Source organism: Gossypium arboreum, chromosome 2 (genome assembly GCF_025698485.1).
Source record: "Gossypium arboreum isolate Shixiya-1 chromosome 2, ASM2569848v2, whole genome shotgun sequence".
NCBI classification, from domain to species: Eukaryota; Viridiplantae; Streptophyta; class Magnoliopsida; order Malvales; family Malvaceae; genus Gossypium; species Gossypium arboreum.
Window position 1 is genome coordinate 49,899,236 of NC_069071.1, and position 10,417 is coordinate 49,909,652.

General features: G+C 35.7%; 1 non-coding gene across 1 annotated transcript; it reads left to right on the forward strand.

Moving 5' to 3' along the window:
- Positions 1-268: 268 nt before the first annotated feature.
- Positions 269-375, forward strand: LOC128289747 (small nucleolar RNA R71). Its single transcript, XR_008279391.1, has one exon. It is a non-coding gene; the product is annotated as a small nucleolar RNA R71 (small nucleolar RNA).
- The last annotated feature ends 10,042 nt before the right edge of the window (positions 376-10,417 follow it).

A 10,417-nucleotide genomic window follows, 5' to 3' on the forward strand; every position in this document is an offset into this window, starting at 1 on the left:
AGTAAATTTTTTAAGCATTGAGGATATTGATGATACCTGAGATGCGAGTGTAGTAAAAGCGTCTACTTCATATATTCCAGCAACTTGTCTTCCTGACGTTGCTCGGTTGGTTGGCCATTGGTAATTGTTGCTGAAAATCCTCTCGATAATTTCATAAGCCTCATTGTAATGCTTAGAAAGGAGAGCACCATTAGCAGAAGCGTCAACTACCATCCTCGTGTGAGTATTGAGACCATTATAAAATGTCTCAAGTTGGATGCAATATGGGATTCCATGATGAGGGCACTTTCGTAATAACTCTTTGTACCTTTCCCATGCCTCATACAAGGACATATCATTCATTTGTTGGAAGGCAGTGATCTCGTTCCTCAACTTATCATTCTTACTAGGCGGGAAATACTTCATAAGGAAACTTTCTGCTAACTCTTGCCATGTGTAAATTAAGCTCGGTGGCAATGAGTTCAACCAGGCTCGAGCTCTGTCCCTCAGCAAATATGGGAATGACTTCAACCAGGCTCGAGCTCTGTCCCTCAGGGAATATGGGAATGACTTCAATCGTAATGCATCTTCGGGTACTCCGACTAACTTGAAAGAATCACTCACCTCCATAAATAGTCTTAAGTGTAGGTGAGGATCTTTAGTAGGCATTCCACTGAATTGGCCCACTGTCTGAAGCATTTGGAACATGACTGGATTCAGCTCAAACTATTGTGCCTCAATTTCGGGTCTCCTAATACCCGGATTAAGATCATTAAATATTGGTACAGCATACTGTCGTAAAGCTCTATCCCTATCATCAGCAATAAGGATAGGATTTTGAGCAAGGTTTGCTCCATTTCCATGGATTGGATTTCTGAAGTTCATCTCTTCGGTCCTCCTCTGATGTGCTTGTCTTCTTTGCTGTCGTAAAGTTCATTCAATCTTAGGGTCTAAACGGAGAAGGTCAATAATTCAATCAATACTCATAAACACCTAAAATAATCACAGAAAAATTAATTAAGTTAAAAATTAAACAAAAAAAAACCAAAATGTAAACTAACAAATTCCCAAATAATGACTTTTTAAAACAGTCCTGAGCAACGACGCCAAAAACTTGGAACGACGAAAATGTGCAAGTGTACACAATCGCAACAAGTAATAAAGTGACAAGTAATTGTCAAGTCATCGTACCCATAGGGACTGTGAAAAGGATTATTTATGAATGCAATTTAAAACACTTTGGTGAAGAAAAATATTTTGTTTAAAGAGGGTGATTAAAACTTAAGAAAATTAAAATAAATAAAAAATGAAGTAAAAGAAAGTTCTAATGCACGTTTCTAAATAAGATTTAATCAAGATGATATAATTGTACTTCTCATCTTAGAATTATTAAACTTATGTTTATATTGTTACGAGTAAAATCATGGCGACCCGGTAATTTGCTAACTTATGAACATACTTACATACCAAAATCCATTCATCTCTTGACATATCCCTATGTCAATTCAACCGACTAAACAGATTCTAGTAAGCAAACATGTTATTGCACATACATACTCATTAATCTGAACTAATCTCTTGCTTATCCCTATGTCAATTAAACAATTAATTAAATCTAAGAAGCATATAAAAGACTATGTGCGGTAACAAGGTATCACTACCTTGAAACAATTTAATCACAATAATCTTGCGAGTTATGCAAGGCAATAATATCGCCAGATACAATGCTAATTTAACCTTCAGCTACCTTAGAAGAATAAACATGCACTGATGAAGTACTGTGTTAATTAATTACAATTTCAATCCGTTTAAATAATTAATTCATTAGTTACCTCATAGTCGTAACGCAAGAATAACTTAGGCATGATTTTACTTAATCAAGCATTTTACCGAGGCCAATAACAACATAAACACAATTTTAACAATTTAAGAAGACGAAATGCAATCAACCCAACACGAATTAAATTCAAACTAAGTTGATGAAATTAACCATTCCAGCAACATGAATACTCATAGATATGTTCATAACAACAACAAAAATTTAAAGATATAGGGAACAAGAATCAAATTTGGTGGTTTTTCGAAGCATTACTTGGTTGCTCTGTTCTTCCTTCTTGTTGTCCTCGTTGGTCAAGACTTTGATGAATATCAATTACAGCTCCAAAATGGTTGAATAACACCCCTTTTCCAAATGAATAAATCGACACAAGAGCAAGGGAACTGAAATGGAAAAATGAGAGAAAAAGAATGATAGAGGAGAGAAGTGTTGTGAAATGAATAAGGAATGAATGAGATGCTTTGAATGATCAGCCAAGGGGGGATTTTAGTTGAGTGTGGCAGCTGAAATTTGCTAAAAATAGCAACCAAAGAGCCACCCCTTGGCCGGCCACATATGTGGCAAAGTTGATGCTTTCAACTTTGTTAAAAATGGCTTTGGGAAAATCCAAAAATCCACCAATTGTGGAGGGGTTTGAATGCAACTTTGACAATACTTCAAGGGCTTCTTTGCAAGCTTAATTAATCAGCTAATAAGCTGATTTGGGTCAGCATATGGCCAGTTTTGGGATGCCCAATCTTTGGCTGGTTCACTTCAATCGGTTCGGTTCAACTAGACCACTTTTTCCATAATTAATTAACATTAATTTATTTAGCCCAAATTAAATTGGGTATAAATTAAAATCAATTATATTATGAATTAATATACATAATTGGACAGTCTTAGGTTGGAAATTAATTCGCCTTGATATTTCAAATTGCTTCTCGGGTTTGTGCTTAAGTAGTGCCTACCGAGCCATTTTTCACCCTCTGCACAATTCTGTCGAAAATAACCAATATTACTCAAAGTTAATTATAAAATTAACTAAAATTCATCATGTTCATATTTTAAGTATAATTTAATTATTTTATAAAAATTAATTATTTTTCGACAAGAATTTAATTGAGACAGTATGATTTTAAGCTAAAAAGGGTATGTAAAAATGCGTAAATTTTTGTTTTTCCAAATGCTCTGAGCAGAAAATCCCTGTTTACTTTGGGAGCAATGAACACTCAATTGATGTTATCTGATGATGGTTCTGTCAAAGCTGAGCTAAAAGCTAGACCAACATTTTTACAGCAGATTTCTGAGGCTCAGAAAGATGATAGTAAGTTACAAGCAAAACAGGTACAATATGAATCAACTCTTGACTCAGAATTTCAAATCGAGACTAATGGTTGTTTGTTATTCAGAGGTAGGATATGGGTATTGAAAAGTTTGGAACTAGTAAAGAAGATTTTGAATGAAGCTCATAATGTTAACATGTCTATTCATCCTGGTAGTAATAAAATGTATAAAGATCTAAAAAAAATGTACTGGTGGTCAGGAATGAAACGAGAAATTTTTGAGTTTGTATCTAAATGTTTGATATGTCAGCAAGTAAAAACTGAACATCAGATGCCTTCTGGACTATTACAGCCAATTACAATACCGAAATGGAAATGGCAAAGAATTACCATGGACTTTATATCGGGATTACCCTTATCTCCAAATAAGAAAGATGTCATTTGTGTGATTGTTGGTCGATTGAAAGGGTCTCCACACTTTATTCCAATATGTATGGATTTTTCTTTGAACAGATTGGTTGAATTATATGTTTCTGAGATTGTCAAATTGCATGGAGTGCCTGTCTCTATTATTTCTGGTAGAGATCCTTGGTTTACATCTCGATTTTAGAACAAATTGCAAGAAGCTCTGGGTACTCGTTACATTTTAGCACTGCATTTCATCCCCAGACTAATGGTCAATCTGAGCATATTATATAGATTTTGGAAGATATGCTTCGATGTTGTATACTTGAGTTTGAAGGTAACTAGGAGAAGTATTTGCCTTTAGTTGAATTTGCTTATAAGAACAGTTATCAGTCTAGTATCAAAATGGCACCGTATGAAGCTTTATATGGTCCTAAATGCAGAAATCCATTGTATTGGATAGAACTTAGTGAGAAGAAGTTACACGGAGAAGATTTAATCCGTAAAACTGAGGAAAAGGTGAAAGTAATTCAAGACAGTTTGTAAGCAGCCTCTGATCGGCAAAAGTCCTATGCTGATCTTAAATGAAAAGAAATAGAATTTCAGGTTGGTGACAAAGTATTCTTGAAAGTATCACCTTGGAAGAAAGTTCCCGGTTTGGTCATAAAGGAAAATTGAGTTCGCGATTCATTAGGCCATATGAGATTACTGAAATAATTGGACCGGTTGCATATTGGTTAGCTTTACCACCAGAACTTGACCGGATTCATAATGTTTTTCATGTGTCTATGATACGGTGGTATCGCTCAGATCCATCACATGTTATTTCTCCAACTAAAGTTGAGATTCAACATGATATGACATACAGTGAGGAACCAATCAAAATTTTGGCACATAAAACTAAAGAGTTAAGAAATAAAAAAAGGTAGCATTAGTAAAAGTTCTTTGGCAACGACATGCCATAGAAGAGGCTATCTAGGAACCAGAGGATACTATGAGGAAGCAATATCTGAATCATTTTATTGGTAAGATTTTCGAGGACGAAAATCCATAAGGAGGGAGAGTTGTAACAGCCCATTTTTCAGTGAAATTAGAATAGTGGTTTTGGGACCACAAATCCGAACCAGAAAGAAAATTTATTTTTTATATTTTTGCATGGATAATATTTTGATAGGAATGTTGTGTGAAAATTCTGATAAGAAAATTTTATCGATTAAATGCTTAATTATGGAAAAAGACCAAATTGTATAAAATGCAAAAGTTGGATTCTAGTAGCTAAAAGGATAAAAAATTATGGAATTAAAACTTGAGTTCCTTATATGATAATTAGGCCACTAAAGGAAAGTTAGTAGATATTTTTGATGATTTATCCATGGAAAAATTAAAAAATGCTAAGGACTAAATTGGAAATAGAAATAATTAAAAGATGATAACTAATTAAAAAGAAATTATCATTTTATTTTATGTCATCTTCATCCCCAAAATACATGGAAACCCTATGAGAGGGAAGAGAAACTTTCTTGGCTTACTTGGGTAAGTTTTCTTGTCCCATTTTTTGTAATTTTGATATTTAAGAAATTGGTATAGCTTAATCTATCTATTTGGGGATCAATTTGAAAAGTTATCAAAGTATGGAAATAATGTCATTGATGAATATGATGAAAATTTGAAATTTATGGTAGAAAAAGAAAGGTTGTTGATAGATAAATAACTTTTACAATAAAATTTTTGATGAAAACATGATTTAGGGACTAAAATGTAAAGTTGTGAAAATTGAAGAAAAAGTTCTGAATTTTATATAATGCATGTGCTGTAAATTTTATAGTGAGATTTTAGTTAAGCTTGGAATAAGAAGTAAATTGCACAATTAGTTAGGCTTGGAATAAGAAGTAAATTGCACAATTAGTTAGGCTTGGAATAAGAAGTAAATTGCACAAATTTCATTTTCCGAGCCTAGGGACGAAATTGGAATTTACTGAAAATTTAGGGGCAAAATGGTAATTTTTCCTAGGATGTAAATTTAGTCAAATTGAATATGAAGTGTGATAAATTGATGATTAAATTCATTATATAGATCCAGATAACTCAAATTCGAAGCTAGATCGTGGAAAAGAGAAAGTTTCGATTAGTAGATTTTATATGAACTGTTATCGAGGTAAGTTCGTATAACTAAATTGTGTTTATTTCATGCTTGAGTTGAATGTGATATGTGATTGTATGAATTATAAAAATGTCAAAAAAATAAATGGAATAATCATATGTTCAATCATATCTGGAAAATATTAAGTTTTGGAATGAATAATGATATTCGATGGATATATGTGATTTCCCATATTATATGTGGTCCTGCATATATTGCGGACAAAATATGGCTTAGACAAGCAATTCCGTTAAAGCCCTCTAAAGCATCCTATGAAATAGTTCTTGTGAGCATCATTGTAACACCCCGAACCCGTGACCGTCGCCGGTGTCAGACACGAGGGGTTAACGGGCCAAATCCTCTCAAAGTACCAACCAATTTGGCATTTCCAGACAGGCTGGAAAACTGCATCACTGTCGCCTTAAAAATCATATCTCGAGTTCCAAAACTCGGAAACTGATTCCGTAAATTTTCCCTGAATTTAAACTCATATATCCATCCATGGATTTATTTCTAGAATTTTTGGTCGGGCCAATTGGTACAGTTTATTAGTTAAAGTCACCCATGTTACAGGGGTCGACTACACTGACCTTCGCGCGTTACAATTTGAATATCTCTCTGTACAGGGCTTTAATACTGGTGCCGATTATTTCTAATGAAACTATACTCAAAATGGAATCTGCACATATAAGGAATGACTTCTAATTCTTTCTTGATAATTTATAATAAATTTTCAAATTCGCGACAGGGGACCCAGAAACTGTTCCGGCCCTGTCTCGCGAGAACTTTAATATCTCTCAGTATACTGCTCATATGGTCGTTTCGTTTCATCCATATAAAAATAGATTCATCAAGGTTCAATTTCATAATTTATTCACTATTTAATTCTACTTCTACTATTTTTAGTGATTTTTCAATCTCATCTCACTGCTGCTGTCCGCAACAGTTACTGCAGTAGACTATGCCAATTTCATGAATCTTTCCTTGGTCTTAATCATCCATCATACATGACACAAATTATGACCACCTTATCAAAATTAAAGTTTCTAAGACTCGTAGCTATAGGTTCTAGCATCCCACTCGACGACCACATAGGCCATTTTCACATGGCTTAAAGTTTACAACCCACAGTTCAACAAAACATAACAGCCTATACATGCCAAATGTTCTTCAACAACGAAGATTTCCAGCCGGTGTGATGACTTCAACGACGGTTCCGAGCACGCAACAATACGAGTCCAAGAGACCTAAAATGGGTGACAAGAAAACACCGAGTGAGTTTATAACTCAGTAAGTCATAAGCATTCATCAACCACCCATTGATAAAGTTATCACAACGTGAAACAATAAACGAGGCTAGGTACTCATCCATATCGAAACTATACCATAATTCCTCGGACCTTTCGGTTCAATCTCATACCAAGTCATACATCCACATTTCATATTTATACAATACGATATTTGAGGCTCTTCACACCCCAACTCATTCACAACACAATCATGCAATTGCAATCATCACATAGATCTAAGGCTTACCAAGTTCAACCCCGAGCATGAACGTATTTCCTATTCGTCATGAGCTCAAGGTACTTACGATCCGCTGTCCATACTCAACTCGATGGAGACACACCCTCCATATAATTGTTCGATCGGAGATATATATATATATATATACATATATATAGAGTGCACGCACACAGTGCTTATTACTCGATTTCGCACACTTAGTGCCATGCAATTTAAGCCCGCACACATAGTGCCATACCCTTCGAGCTCGCACACCCAAAGGTCAGTATATTTCCAGCATGCACACTTAGTGCCATATATTTCCAGCATGCACACTTAGTGCCAATCTCGTCACCGTACACGTATTGTTCAAGACACTTAGTGCCGAAAGCAAACTTTCTACACATTTCACTATTTCTTTTACATTCAACAAATGTCATCACTCCATACACATACATTTTCATTTATATATATATATCATCCCATTAAACACAATTGCATAAATTTTACAATCATTTAAGCAATATCAAATACGTGCTTAATGACTTACCTTGTGTTAGGTAAAACGGTTCCATCTCGGCTACTCGACGTTCTTCCCTTTGCTTTTGTTGATTCGTCTCCTCTAACTCCTTGAGCTAAATCAATAAATTAACTAGTTTAACCATCTTGCCAAATATTAATATCAAAATACTAATGATTTCATAGCATAGGAGACACATGGCAAATTTATATCTTTCTACCTTATGATCTTAAGCTATTCGACTTATAGCCAATTATCTAAGTCAAGATAAAAATCATCGATTTGCCTAACTATAGCCGAATGTGCAACATCAATCTATCATTTCCACTTCATTTAACACTTAACATTTACCACATATCAATTAACCAAACTCTTCATCTAATCATGCTCTCATATTCGGTCATCCATAGCTATACTAACCATATAGCAAATTGATTCTAAGTCTAACACAAGTACCACATTTTTAACACCATGGCCGAAGACTTCATGTCTCATCCACAACATCAAAACACCAACCGAATCCTTCCTATCACCGAGACTAAAATTCACACCTTGGGCTTCCTACATTCTTTTCATAACATTCATAGTTCATTCGGCCATTCATCACTCAACCAACAAAATTTTCTAGCAAACTCTTATGACCAAGCACACATATACTTACATTTCAAACTCAAAATACCCAAAATCACATATTAACTAAGTCATCCTAAACAATGCCGAATCCTTAAGTGATTAAACATCAATCTCTTTTTTTTTTTTAGAAAGACCAATTTCTTTCCTCAAGACATTCATCATCAAGGTTTTGACATGGCTAAGTAGGAAACTTAGTAGCTAGCTTAAAGTATGCTAACCTTTCAAGAACCAACATGAACTCACTTACCTTAATTCAAGCTCAAGGGTGACCAAACCTTCTCTTCCTTTCTCCTTCAATTCGCCAAGCATGAACCAAGGATGAACACTTTTTTTTTTTTTTCAACTCACGGCAACAAAGGGGGGCATGCATGAGACCATTTCTCTTTGTTCATCATTTCCCTTTTTCCATTTCTTTAATGCTAGCTTTTTTTAATAGTTTCCTACATACACTATTAACATAACATGTTGGAGACATGTTTTCCACCCATAGCATGGCCGCCACTACTAATTGGGGGGAATTGACATGCAAGTCCCCTTTTTCTTACATGCATTAATAGGCCACTTTAACATTAGCCTATCATATTTCACCATGTCTCATATTGATCCCTATTTAATAATTTCTCACACAATTGGTAAAATTAGAGAATGAAACTTTCACATATGCATGTACACACATAATAAGCATAGGATATAACAAATAATTATTTTTATAACTCGGTTTTGTGGTCCGAAACCACTTCCGACTAGGGTCACATTATGGCTGTCACAACTCTCCCCACTTAAGAAATTTTCGTCCCGAAAATCTTACCAGTGAATAGGTCCGGTATCGTTCTTTCATAGAGTCCTCAAGTTCCCAAGTGGCTTCTTCGATTCCGTGTTTATGCCACAACACCTTCACTAATGGGATTTTCTTATTTCGCAACTCCTTTACTTCACGCATCAATATGCGAATCGGTTCTTCTTCATAACTCAAATTAGGTGAATCTCAATCTCGGATGGAGTGGTTACGTCATGACGGGTCGGATCTATATCGTCGAAGCATCGAGACATGGAAAACGTTGTGGATCCTTTCAAGCTCAGGGGGTAAAATTAATCGGTACGCTACTGGTCCAACTCGTTCGGCTACTTCATACGGACCGATGAACCTCGGACTCAATTTTCCCTTACGGCCAAATCTAAGCACCTTCTTCCAGGGTGAGACTTTGAGAAATACCTTGTCTCCAACCTGATATTCAATGTCTTTCCTTTTCAAATCCGCATACGACTTTTGGCGATCTGAAGCAGCCTTTAAACTTTCACGAATTACTCGAACTTTTTGCTCGGCATCCTTAACCAAATCAACCCCGAAGAATTTACCTTCACTAAGTTCAGTCCAAAATAATGGGGTACGGCATTTACGACCGTATAAAGCCTCGTAAGGCGCCATCTTAATACTTGATTGAAAGCTATTGTTGTGGCGAATTCAATCAAAGGCGATCTGTTCCCATGAACCATTAAACTCAAGGATGCAACATCTCAACATATCCTCGAGTATTTGAATTATCCGTTCGGATTGACCATCGGTTTGGGGGTGAAAAGCGGTCTGAAATGCAACTTGGTACCCAAAGCTTCTTGCAACTTCTTCCAAAATCGCGAGGTAAATCTCGGATCTCTATCCCAAACACGATGGAAATAGGCACCCGTGTAATCTCACAATCGAGAAACGTACAATTCGGCTAGTTTGTCCATTGAAAAATTAAATGCGTCTGGGGATAAAGTGAGCCGACTTAGTCGGTCTATCGACAACGACCCAAATCGCATCCTTCTTACTCACGACAATGGCGGTCCGGATACAAAGTCCATTGTGACTCGATCCCATTTCCACTCGAGTATCGTGATCGGTGAAGTAATCCTGAAGGCACTTGATGTTCCGCTTTCACTTGTTGACATATTAAACATCTCAAACAAAATCGAGATGTCTCGTTTCATACCATGCCACCAAACCGGCGTTTCAAATCGTTGTACATCTTCGTACTCCCGGGTGGATTGCCATTCGGCTACAATGGGCTTCGTTCAAAATTATTGGAATAAGTTCGAATTCTTTGGAACACACAGACGACTTCGAACCTCAAACAATTGTCATCATCGATTTG